Below are 13,073 nucleotides of genomic sequence, written 5' to 3'. Positions count from 1 at the left end.
GGGGAGCCAGTCCGTCTCGCAGGCGGCGTCTCCGTTGCGTGTCTCCTGGGGGGGGTCCGCGGCGCGTGGCCCTCTTCCGACTCCCCTCTTGAATCCAGCCAGCTCCAAGCCTCTTGTGGTGTCAGGAAAAAGTGGGTGCGCTCTCCTGCGACCACCCGCAGCCGCGCCGGGAACATCATAGCGTAGGGCAGTTGTAATGCCCTCAGTTTCCTCTTGACCGCTAGGAAGGAGGCCCGTTGCTTTTGTACCTCTCTGGTGAAGTCCGGAAAGATCATGATCCGACTGTTGTCGATGCTCAGGTCCGGGATGTCTCTCACTCTCCGCAGGATATGGTCTCTGTCTTTTAGTGCAGAAGACGCAGTACGATCGGTCGCGGAGGCGCCCCCGGTTTGGGAGGACGCGCAGGGACCCTGTGTGCCCGTTCAATGGCAAAGAACGTCGAAAGTCCCTCCGGGGCCACCTCTGAGCGTAGCCAGCCCTCCAGGTAGGCGACCGCATCTCTCCCCTCGGCTTTTTCGGGAACCCCCACAAGGCGAAGATTATTGCGCCGAGAGCGCCCTTCACTGTCCTCAGCCCGGAGCTCTAGCACTCGTACCTTCCGCGCCATTTCCGCCAGTGTCGTCTTTAGCTCCGCCACGTCCCCTGGCAAACTTTTCAGGGTACCCTCGGAAGTCGCTACTCGCTCCTTCAGCTTTTTGTGGTCGTCTTTTAGCAGAGACAGGTCCGACCCAATGGTGTCCATGTGTTTCTCAAGGGCCTCCCGCGACTCCACAATCGCCTGCATTATGTCCCCCAGGGAGGGGTCCCGCGGGCGGGATGGACTCCCGGCCCCCGCCCCCGGCGGGACTTCGTCCTCTGGGTGCCCCGGGTTGTCCAGCTTCAGTGCCTCGAAGCCCTTCTTCCTGCTGCCGCGTGTCATCCTGGCGGGCAGCTAGTGTCGCGTGCCCCTACCAGCCCCTGGTCCGCCTCACGCCCTTCCCCCACTCTGATCTCTGGGCCCGCGCCCCGTGGGGACCAGCCCTGTGCAGTAGCCCAAGTGCTGGGGCTCGTTCCACCAGGGTTGTGGGGCACAATAGTCCCGGGTCAGGGCACCTGATGTGGTTCCCGCGTCCAGACTGCTCAGGCCGGGTGCGCACCTGTAAGCCCCAGTCCCAATTCGGCGCGCAAGTCTCGGGTGCCTCCGGGCAGGTAGACGCTCCCTCCCGTCTGCAGAGCCAATGCTTCGTGGGGGCGGGCAGCCAGCCCCTCACCCCCTGTTCTCCTCCCTGTCGTCGCCCTCTCCAAGTGCCGGCGGGCCCTCTTCCACGAGGTGGCCCGGGTTGTCTAGTTTCCGGGCCTCGAAGCCCTACTTCCTGTTCCTCGCACCACTCTGCTGGGCAGCTAGCCGCTCGTGGCTCCGCGGCAGTCGTTAGCGGCACAGAGTTCTCCTGTCCTCCATGCCAGGTCCGCCGGAAAGTCTCGTTCCTTTCGCGCCTCTGGGCCCCCGTCAGGCGGGGCTCCGGACCACAGAGCAATACAGTGGACAGGCTCCGCTCCACCAGGGCCGCCGGCCACCAGTGCACCCCGTCTGGTCACTGGATGAAGTCTCTTCCTCCGGGGTGTGCCAGCCTGAGTTCGTGCCCGCTTGCGTCAGCCCCAAGGTGGTTCCCGGCGCGTGGGCCCTCCTGGCTCTTGAGCCTCCTCTTCCCCACCGACAGGCCTCTCAACGGCGGGCGGCCGGAACTCACTCCACCATCTGCGACCGCTCGGCGCTAGTCTGCTGGTTGTATGGGCACCGCTCTTCCCTGGGCAGGGGGGGGGGGTCCACCGGACTATCCCCGCGTCAGGAGGGCGGTCACAGCACTCCACGAGGCCCCAGGGTCTCCACGGACGGCATGTAAGGCAGGCAACTGCAGTCAGGCGGCGCCATGTTAGGGTCAGGCAAGCCGGTCGTCTCTCACCCCTCAGTCCCACATGATCTTTGGCGCCCGCCGCTGCTGCTCACCTCCGATGGGTGCAAGAGGCCTCCAGAGATAAACGCCCAAGATCCGCTGTGTCCCAGGGCTTCTCAGCTCTGCCCGGGGCTCCGTCGCCAGGCGTGTTGGTGCAGGACAGCGGCCGCCATTTTGGGCGCTCGTAGCTCCGGGTGCCCCGGTCACCGCCAACCGGTCAGCGGGGGCTCACCCAGGGGTCCCCCACACCTCCGGATTTCTCCCACTCGCCCTCGGTACACTCCTAGACACTTCTGTGGGCTCGGGGTCCGAGTCGGGACTCAGGATATGTGGTGGTGCGAGGCGGGCGCGGAGGAGCTCCGGAGTCCCGCTTCCACCTACATCAGCGCCTTAGCCACGCCCCCCTGCAGAATTTGTTACTATTACTGACCACACTCTGGTTAAAATGCACCGTGCTGCGAGGTGGACTACAGAGAGTAGCGACTATGTAGAGCAGTAGTGCGTTAGTTGAGCAGAGTTGCTCACTTTAGAGCAAGGAAAGAATTTGCGGTCTCCTTACTGCGAGACATGTTCTGGACATGAAGGGTTGCGTTTGTGTTTTTTCTCTGAGCGAACGTGGAATAAGTGCACTGCAGTGTTTTATTATCCTCTCCCGATGGCAATCCATATTTAAGCCTTTAAATCAAGGGATCTGCACTGTCAAAAGGGAAATTAATAGAAATATTGCAATTGAGTTATCAGGCAGGTGGTAACTGTACATACCTCTGGAGCCTGTTCGTGTAGTGTAGCCTGCAGACTATATTTTATCAGTTAAACTGTTATCTGTAGCAGAGCTACTGTGACGCGCCAAGGAATTAGAGTTGCTATTCTCAAAGGAGTGCTTTGGCTTTAATATTGTTTGAAACTATGTTGGAAGATGTTTCAGTGTTATTCTTCCTGACTGGAGAGCAGAATTGTGGAAGAAATGCATTGTCAATACAGCTTATGCGAACTGAGTTGTTGTTGGACCTGTCAGTAAGCAAAACATTGTGAAATACAAGTAAGGGTTGCTGATTGCTTTAGTAGCAAGATGAAGCTTCGTAACTTTAAGTAATTTTTATTATGCATGATTAATTAAAACCTTTGCATACACATAACAATAAAAAGTTTCTTCATAATTTAATGAGAAAAACCGTACTAAAAGCCATGATAATAGATTATGTTAAAAATTTCACGGTTGGGCATTACACTCTTCAATGGGTCTAAAGTGCTTGTGTGTCAGGGAAAGCTGAGTGGCGGTTGCTTTCCGTGTTGAACAGCCGTCCTGGTATATCCTATTGGAGTTCACGTTTTTGCGCATACACCCATCATTGCGTTTAAAGTGCCTTTGCGACTGTGAGGTGCTATTGTTAGGCTTACTGAGTCTAATTTCAAGAGTGGCCCAGTTCAGCTATTTTATTTAACCAGTGTCTCCTTGTGTTGCATGTTTTAGTCTCTTGGTTACTGTGCCGACAATGTTTGTGAGCCGGCAGTTTAGCTGTACCTCAGCTGGGATGAAGCACAACTTTACTGCCTGCCTACATGTCCTGGTGCCGTTCTGCTTCAATACTGGTTGTAATAAGGTGCTTATGTCCTTTAAGTTGGTGCAGATGCAGAGGATGTGGATAAGATCCTCACACCTCTCCTGCATAGGTGACAGGACTGCTGTCCTCCTTTCCTTTCCCATGGTGGCAGATGTGGGGTGATCGGAACGACCCTAGCCGCAACTTTGGAATTTTTCCTTTGTCCTTGTTTTGACTTCCGTTTTCAGGTAAGATTGCGGTTTGAGTGCTTCGTAGTCACTAAGCACTATCTATCCATGGGCCCTTTTAGCGTGTTAGCTTTGTCAGAATTGTTTTGAAGGACAGATGATCTGTTGGGGTTCCCCAAAGGTCCGTCAATCCCAGTAACTTTAGGTAGTCGAGCAAGTATTCCGTGGCTGGTGATTTTTCGTGGCGTAACAACTCGATCTAAAGATGGGAGGTTGGGATCCTGCCTCTGCGCTTTGGATCTTGTGTCAACTTTTTATATACGCGCCCCTCCTTTCCACTGGTTGTTTTTGACGCCCAAATTCTAACCGTATTTGGGCCGGTGAAACATATTTTGGTAGATGGAAAATTGCTCAGTAAGAGTTAGCTATACATATGTCCAGAGCTGCAGCATCTTTCCCTTTTAGGCATTCACTCCTGTATGTTAACGTAGCAAAGGGTCAAATGTTAGATCGGCAGCATTTTCTTCAGGGGCTCCATCCCTAGATAAGTCACGGTACCCTTTTTCCGCGGGGACTCCAGCTGGGGTTTGATTGGACTTTTGGTCCAGAGGTATTCCAAGATATTTGTAGCTGGTTGTCTGATCCAGGCATTGCCTAAGTACCGGTTGATTGTTTTCTTTTCATGATAGTTTACTGCCATGATTTTACTTTTCTTAATATTTATTTTTAAGGCCTTGCGTTGTGTGAAGCTGTTTGTCGTGTTCAAAAGATGTTGAAGACCGATGGGGGTCCGACTTATCAACACTAGGTCGTCCGCATATAAGAGGTTTGACAACTACATTTTCCCAGTTTCGGAGTATGTGATGAGGTTGAAGAGTAGAGGCGCTAAGACGCACCCTTGCTTTCCACCTTTGGAGGTGGCGATACATTTTGAGAGGTGTGACCCTGCACCTAGTTTGATCCTGATCCAAGTGTCAGGGTGTAGCAGTTTAAGCTGGTCTAAAAGGGGTTTTGGTATCCCCCAACTTCCCAGTTTTTGCCATAGTTTGGCGCGGTCAACGTGATCAAAGGCTGCGGTGTAATCTATAAAGCAAAGAAATAGGGGATGTTTTGCCTCTTTGTCTGCATCCATTGCCATGATGTTAGTAGTTGTTCCTTGTCCCCGGCAAAACCCAGTTTTTTTGGGGGGGATAATAGAGATTTCTGAAGCCCAAGATGTTAGTTCATCCAGGATTGTTCCCACATAGTACTTTGCATCTATATCGATAAGAGCAATTAGTCAGTAGTTGTTTGGAGCTTTCCTATCGCATTGTTTAAAGATGGGGCTTATAATTGATCCTTTCCATGTCTCTGGGATTGTTGTTGCACAATTTATGTACTTGAAAACTGGTGCTAATGCTTTGCTCCTGTATTCGGCGTCGTGTCTGTACAGCACTGGGGGAATTCCATTGGGGCCCTGGGCACCTGCGGTTCTTCCCCAGGCTATTTGTCTCTTTATCTGCATCGCAGTTGGACCGCAGCGCTTTTCTTTGATGTACAATGAAGGGTCTGAGCCTGCTGCCATTTCAATCCCCTGATGTTGTTGCGTTTTCCAGGGGGAGGAGTTGTACTTTGCTTGTGTGAAGTTGTGCGCCATTTCTTCCTTATTGGTGTTGCCTCTCTCCTTTCTTGCGGTCCCCAGTTCTTTGTCTGCTCCATCTTCCTTTTGCACTTTGTTGTTAAAATGGTTGAAAAGATATTCTACCCAGACAGCTTCTGTTATGTTAGAATTTATTCCTGGGTGATTTGGTCGTTAAATTCTGTTGATTGTTTGCCAGAACTTGGCGCTGCTCTTTTGTTTGGCGTCATGAAGTATCTTGGCCCATAGTCCATCGTTCTTTGATCTTTTTTGATCCCATTTCATTCTTTTTATTAGTGCCTTCTGTTTCCGGAGGTCACTATGCAGGTCCAGGTTTTGCGAAGCCACCTTAATATTTGATTTATTGTACGTTTGATATTTTTTCTGGGCTAGTTGCCTTTCTTGTTAGGGTGGCTGCCATTTGACTCGATATTGTCCCTGTAGCGAGTTTCCCACCAAGAGTCATAGTGAAGCTTTCCCATGCTTTCACTGGTTGATTTGGTATATCTTTCCCTTGGTTGCGTAATGTTTTAGGAGTGGTTGATATTTCCTCGGTTACTGGGTTTGCATCTTATTCGCTTGAGATTTGAGGTCCCTTCCGTGCTGATGGTTTTGCATGCCTCTAGTGTACGGGCTGTGTTTGCTTTTAGTATCACTTCCTGGGGTAGGTGATCGCTGTGTTTTGTGTCGCCTATTCTGAAAAAGTCGATTTTATTGAACAAGGCTAAGGTTGTGTAGGTAAAGTCTAGGTAAGAAGAGGTTTTCGATGATTGGAATGTGACAGGCGGTGGATTATCCACCTCGAAACGGCCGTTCAGTGCTCTCAAATTTAGGTGCTCGAGTTCATAAAGCAGGTGCTTTGAGCATCTTGTTGGTTTCTCAATGTTTGCTAGGCACTGATTCAGTATTCCCAAATGGGGATTATGTCTTGCACAGGGTCCTCATCTTGTCCAGACCCCAGAAGATGCCTGCCAGGATAACCTGATCGGCGTCCTGCTCTTCCATAACCCTTTTTATTCCTTTGGCCAGCTCTTTAGCTGCTTATGATTTTTCTTTGGGGTGTACATAAGTGTTGATTATTATAACTTCTTGGCATTCCTTGTTGAACTTGAGCGTTATCGTCACAGCCTGGATGGCACTTGTAGCTGCAATTTCGGCCTATATGGGTGGGATTTCTCTCATAGTGGTTATTGAAGCCAGTATCATTAATCCTCCTGAGCGAAGTCGGATCCCTTTATAGCTGGAACAAAGTGTGGGGTGTACCCCTGAAGCCTTATCTTCCCAGGTTTCCTAGGGCAGTATCACGTCGAATGTATTTGGATAATTTAATACCTCATGGTCCTCTGTTTTACTGACAAGGCCTTTGATGTTCCAAATGCACATGCAGGTTTTGAATCGCTCTGTTGGGGCTGTTGGTGAGCTGCACATCCCTTGTCAGTAGGATCGCTCTGTTATTATTCGCTGTATTTGCATCCATTTCTTAGTTGTAGATGATGGAGTTATGCCTAGTTGCCCAAGGTCTGTATTCAGGTTGGTGACCTTAGTGCGCGTTGTGTGTGCTTGGGGAGCTGCTCCTTGCTCCTTTTAATTCTGAGGTGGTGGGTTTGGGTGATCTGCTGGTGTGGGCATTTAAATGGGTGTTGGATAGGGTGGTTTTGATTCGGCTTTCAGCTTTATCCCCCAGTGTTGGAACGTGTTTTCTTATTTCATAATTTTGTTAGCTATCTCACTGGTGTTCCATCTTGTTTTAGTTGCCTCTGGGCATTGTGGGTGGTTGGTTGGTTGGAATTCTGTAGAGAGCAAATCTACTTAGCTTATGTTTTCTAGTCTCGTGATGGAGTGTAGGAGCCGCAGTACGTTCCATCTATTTAGTATGTCCGCTCTTCCCCGAGATTGGTACTCTGGAAGAAATATGATGGTATCCGTTCCCTTTGCGTCTGGTGCTTCCGTTTCCTGGGTGGTGATTTCCCAGTGAGGCGGGCATCTTTGTTGAGCACAATCGCTCTTGCCGGCTCCTTGGTTTGCGCTAGTATGAAAAGTTTGTAGGAGATCAACTGATATCTGAACTTTATCTAGTGTGTTGGTACTGTGCTTATTTTCCCTTGTTGACCGTTGTGATGACTCCCTAGGGTTGTTCAGTGGGTCGTCTCGCAGTTTCGGCCTTGGGATTTGTTCCTCTCTGGTGACCTTGCTAGGTTCTTGCATCGGTATGGCTAGCTCATTTCTTTTTTGAATGAGCTCCTGTTTGTTGTCATCTGTTGGGGTGCTTTGTGTTGATGATCTTGAAGATGGCACCACGGTTGGTGCCTGGGTGATGTTGGATCTTTTAATCGGGTTTTCTGACCTGTACACTAAAATGGGGGTAGGGTACTCCTGGAGTCCTCGAGTTGTGCGGGAGTTGCCAGGGGCTGGTATTTGGCGCAAGAACCCAGGGCGGCTATCTTCCTGTTTCTTCCCTTTCTTTTTTGTTTGCGGCATGCTTTCGGGGGTGAGCTACACTCTTTAATTGTTGCTGTTACTTCACTGCCTCCTGGGGGGTGGTTTAAATGGATTGGATTTGACCCAGTTTTTTTGATGTCCGGGTGTTGTTGTTTCTGTCCTAGGTGGTCCTTCGCTCGGGTGGTTGTGCGAAGTGGTATTTATTTTTAAGTCTGATAGTATATCTCCTAGCATTGATGGTAACGTAAGTAATTTGTCAATTATCCAAGCGCAGGGGCATTCTGTTTGTGGAGTTTGAGTTCCTTGAGCCACTTCTTGCCCCCGCTTTGAGGCCGTTGAGTTCTGCTTGCTTCCTATATATTCCTGAAGTAAAATCTGCTAAAGTTTGAAGGACCGTGAGCTGTAGGTCCAGTTTGTGCGATTGGTATTGAAGCGTTGTAGCGGAGTATTGCATGGTGCTTAGAATGGTGGGCCATATGAGTTCTGAGTATATTGGTCCTGTGGAGTTACTTCTCTCTGCCCCCTGCATGCTTGAGGCTGCTGTGGGTGAATGAGTTGAGACATGCTTTAAGTTATACGAGGCAACAAGTTCCTGCGAGGCAAGGAAGGTCATGTCACCATTCTTTGATTGGAAATACTCATAAGGAAGCAGCAGGCAATGCGAAGGTGTTGTGTTGCCAGATGGTTCATTAAGGGCTGCCAGGGCATCAGCTTGCGTGATTTGTATTTGTAAGGGAGAGCTATTTTTTGGTTGCGATGACGGGACCCAGGCTTTTTGTTCTGTCCACTGAATTAATTCTGGAGAGAGGGCTTGGGGGTCCTCTGGGCCCGCTCGATCATAAGTTTCCCCTTGTTGTAAGGTATTTGGGAAGTCTGTCTGGCTGACTCTTGGTTTCCGATTTGTTTTTTTTTGTTTTTTTAGTCTTTTCGTATCTTGTTGGGCTGCCTTCTATGTTACTGGTTGTCTCCTGGGCTGGCTCTCTATCGTCTGTGACCCCTGTTGGATTGCTGGCCTCTGTTTGTCCTAGTTCCTATGTCTTGTTTGTTGATGTCCAGGTCTCCGTCCGTAGCTGTGATCTTTTCGTGGAGTTTGTCCTTGGTTTGTGAAGGTGGTTCAGTCGAGTTAGCGGTGGTCTGTGGGATTTGATCAAGTCTCCCTGGTTGCAGGGGGGTTTGCAGCCCCTTTATGTTCTCTCTTTTGGAATAAATAACTGTTCCAGGGTCTTTCCAAAAGGAGAATTTGTATTCATTTCAAAGGTGCATGGATTTTTCCTTTGAGATGCCCCTCACTGTTTATAAGTTCTTTTGAGTCCTGGCTTTTCGGAGCCGGCTCCAGATGGCTTATAGTTTGGGGATTTGTTTGTGGTTGCAAGACTGTGGGTTTCACTAACATTGCCACTGGTGGGGGAGCTGAGAGGGGTGCAGATGTCCCTGTTACCCACAGCTGTGTCGCTTCTTTTTAACTTGTTTTGTCGAAATCCGGGGCAAATTCGAGGGCTTCCTTGCCCTCACACTTGGCTTACATTTTTATTGGTTTAGATCTTATCTGGGGTCTCCTTACTCTGCCTGACCTCATGTCCTTCTTATTGCCTGGTTGCACAATGCTTGGTGCTCGCTGCCCCTTGGGGGTGCTCTTTTGGCCCCCTGGGCCTCCCTTTGACCTCTTGGGCCCCTTTTTTGGACTTCAGTTTGGACCTTTTGGTCCCTATAGGCCTCTCGCCTACTGGCCATTCTAGGAGTTCTGATTGCTCTGTGTGTTTTGTTCTGATTGCGCTGGGCGCCTGGAGTGTTTGCTATTGTTTGTACTTTTTACTTGTATTTTACTTGTATTCCGTTTTCCTTATTTTCCTGTTTGTTCCCCAGGAGCAGAGCAGGGTTGTTGAGGTGCTTGTGTGGGCGGATTCCCAGTCGGTTCTTGGTCAGCAGGTGACCCCCTCATTGCTTCCCCTTTCCTCTTCTAGTGCTCCCTGGCCTCTACTTGGTCTGTTGGCCTGTTGGGGCCTGGTTGCTAGCTGCCGCTGTTGTTGGTTGTAGTGGGAACATTTGGTAGAGTTATTACAGAGAATCAGAGGGACCAGGAGGGCCAGGAAAGCCTGATGAAATGGTGGCAACTGTGGCATTTCACCTGCCTCCTGGCATCGGTGGGCTGGCTGATTAGCTGGTTAAGTGGTTACTGGGATGGGCCCACTTAGGATGGCTCTAAGGACTTTAAAGCTCTCTGTTGCACCGCTGAGACCGCCTCTTTAGCCTCTTGTTGCTTCTATCTGTAGGCTGGCAGGCTAATGGCAGGCAGGCTGACTGCAGGCGAACGAGCGGGGCACTAGAGGTGGAATACGTGAGCCACACTCCACCCGGTGCACACTTGACAAGCCTCCTCTCGTGGCTGCGCTTGTCACTAGTCACCATGGGATGGTTCCTGTTGTGTCTGTTGGCCGTCGCACCGCCGAAGTCCTCAAGCCCACCACCGACCAGGTAACTAGAAGAGGGTCGAAGCAGGCGTTGGGCGACAGCAGTGGCGGCGGCCGCGGTTTTCAGCTGCGGGCTTTGGCTGTTTTCAGTTTTGGCAAGCGATGGCAGACTGACGTTGGGAGCCGCTGCAGTAGTGGTGGCGGTGGCTCCCAGCTCTCACACCGGCCAGCGGTATGCAGTGTGCCGCTGATGCCTCTGCTTCTGCATCAGAGAGCGTTGGGGATTGAACAGGAAACCAATCACTTAGGCCACTAAGCATCCAGCAGCCACCTGGAAAGTGAATTTGCCGCTACATTCATGGGCTTGGACCCTTCAATGTTAGAGGACCAGTTTCCGTTGGTGACACGGCAGGGGAGGTGCTTGTAGTATCGCGCTGGATACGTTCTAGTGTTCAGCATGTTGTCACATACTGAACACCCACCCACCACAGGCGTCATCAGTCAGATGACCCTGCTAAATAAAAAGGGCTGAGCGCACGTGCTCAGGGCCAGTTAACTAACTGCAATACCTGTGTCTGCGCCACCTCATTATTAATATGAGGGCCTAGGGCCCAAACACCACTTTGGCGACGAGGGGGCTGTGCCCGTGCGTGCAGCAGCCCAGCAGATGAAAAGGGGGAGGGAGCTGCCGGGTGGTATCGCCCCCCCCCTGTGAACGGCGCCAGCTGCCGGGAGGCCCGCAGCCCCGGGCCTGTATGCAAAGGAGGTGGTGACCGGGAGCATACCTCACACCTCATGAGCCCGCCGTGAGCCGCCCCCCCTCCCCGGGTTGGAAGGGATGTGGAGAGCAGTGCCAGCCGAGCGGAGCCCACCTGCATTGTCCGCGACGACCCGAAAGAGAAACGAGAGGAGGACAGTGGGAGCACATCCCGCTCCTCAAGTGCCTGCGCTTCCCCCCCCCCCTGCGACGGAGCGCTGCACCCTCCAACTGTCTGCGGGTGTGTGAAGAGACCCCACGGTGTGGAAGAACCGATCGGAGCCCACCCGCATCGTTCACATCAGGCGGTGAGAGAGCCCTGGCTGCGTGATGTGGGGGCGAGGAAGAAAGCCCAAGGCGGGAGGACGGAGAGTGGAGTAGCTAACCATTTCCCCGTCCCCACAAGGAGAAATAAACTGTGCCCCTACAGACCTGAGAAGCCCATGGGAGTAGAGCAAACCTCTCCCACTCCACGCAGCCCGTGAGGCGCGAGGCTGCGGCGTTGGAGAAAAGAGACAGCGGGAAACCCGTAGCCTTTCAAAGCGGCCAGCGTACACCGAAGCCAGCCCTCCCTTCGCCCCACGCAGCATGTGAGCTGAGAGGCTGCGGCGGCCGGGTGGAGGAGAGCCGAGAGACTCCGGGGATGCAGGGAGGGGGTTGGTCAAGTGCCAGCAGGAGGTGAGCCACCCCCTCCCACCCCTCCCCAACTACGTGGACAGACTGCACGGCCCCAAATAGAGGACAGTGACTCACCGCGGTGAAGGGGGAAGTCCTGCAGTGGAGTCCGGCAGCCTGCGTGTCTCTGGCGGCAGCCACGGGGGAGACAGAGCCTGCTGTGTGGCCCTAGCACGACCGGAGCAACTGAGAGTGGCAGAAGCGGCCGCGAGAACAAAGTGGAGGCGAGGGCTTCAGCGAGTGTAGAGCTGCTAGAGCCTGTCCGAACATTGCCGAGATAATTTCAGCCCAGGCGGCCCCCAGTGGCATGGGCTGTCAGACGTAAATGATTACCACGGAGGCCTTCCGCATCTGCAGTGACACGCCCCTACACAGCCCGGAAAGTAAAAAGGGTCTGCTACCGGGTGCACCAAGTGACTGTGTACGGCCAGCGCTGCTGAAGCATTAAAGTCAGAGGGGGAAGCCGTGCCCCTCCCCTGTATGATTTGCGACCTCCTGCACCTACCCAATTTAAAGTGAATAAACAGGTCACTCACCGGTCGTGACGTGGGGCAGCAGGCAGGAAAGTACCTAATAGACTGGAGGACTCTGAGTAGATCGGAATGGAGCTTGGGAGGAAGAGAAGCTAGAAGGCCCTTGCACTCCCCCATACAGACACCAGAGCTGCACAGCAGAGTGCAGAGTGCAGACGATACAGATATTTGGCCCTAATGAAAGAGGTGATAAAGACCTGCAGCGTGGCAAAGCTGCCGAGGCTACAGAAGTTTCAATGGTAGTGCGACCACTGCCATCTATTGGCCGTTTTGCGCCATTGCAGCTCGAAACAAAGGACATTAATAGTTTCAAGCACCAGGTTGCAACAAGGGAACCAGTTGCTGCAGCCTACAAGCAGGGTGAGGGCAGAAGCAGCTAAGTCCAGGCTCCTGTGGAAAGAAAATATGGACATAGGCATTACGACTTTTCCCCATAAATAGGAAAAAAAAAGGGGCGGAACAGTTTACAACCCCATGCTACCACTGAGCAAGACTGCCAGGACATGTAGAAGGAAAGGCAGCTCCATGTGCGTGTCTCGTAAGGAGCATGTAGCAAATGTGCAGCAGCGCAGCAACAGTGGCAGCATGCCCATTCACAGTGCATAAAGTGAACGCGCAGTACGTGCGTCCCATGCAGCAAACAGGAGAGCACAGTCAGAAGCGCGCCAAAGCAATGCGATTGTTGAGAAGGAGTGTTGCGCAGACAACCAGAAGCATGAAGAGTCACAAGAAGGAAGAAGCCGACCACCCAGTTGGTCGCATGGGAGAAGAAGCCGATCGCCCAGTTGGTCGCAAGGGAGAAGAAGCCGATCACCCAGTTGGTCACAAGGAGGAAGAAGCCGATTACCCAGTTGGTCGCAAGGAGGAAGAAGCAGACTACCCAGTTTGGTCGCAAGGGAGAAGAAGCCGATCACCCTGTTGGTCGCAAGGAGGAAGAAGCTGACCACCCAGTTTGGTCGCAAGGAAGAAGCCAACCACCCCGT

At 52.1% G+C, this 13,073-nt stretch overlaps 1 protein-coding gene across 8 annotated transcripts in view; it reads left to right on the top strand.

Moving 5' to 3' along the window:
* Positions 1-13,073, top strand: part of TNRC6C (trinucleotide repeat containing adaptor 6C) — a 992,178-nt gene that overhangs the window by 394,638 nt on the left and 584,467 nt on the right. The gene's annotated exons all lie outside the window — the stretch shown is intronic.

Source organism: Lissotriton helveticus, chromosome 7, assembly GCF_964261635.1.
Source record: "Lissotriton helveticus chromosome 7, aLisHel1.1, whole genome shotgun sequence".
NCBI classification, from domain to species: Eukaryota; Metazoa; Chordata; class Amphibia; order Caudata; family Salamandridae; genus Lissotriton; species Lissotriton helveticus.
The sequence above is the reverse complement of the archived record's forward strand: the minus strand, read 5'-3'. Positions and strand labels throughout refer to the sequence as shown.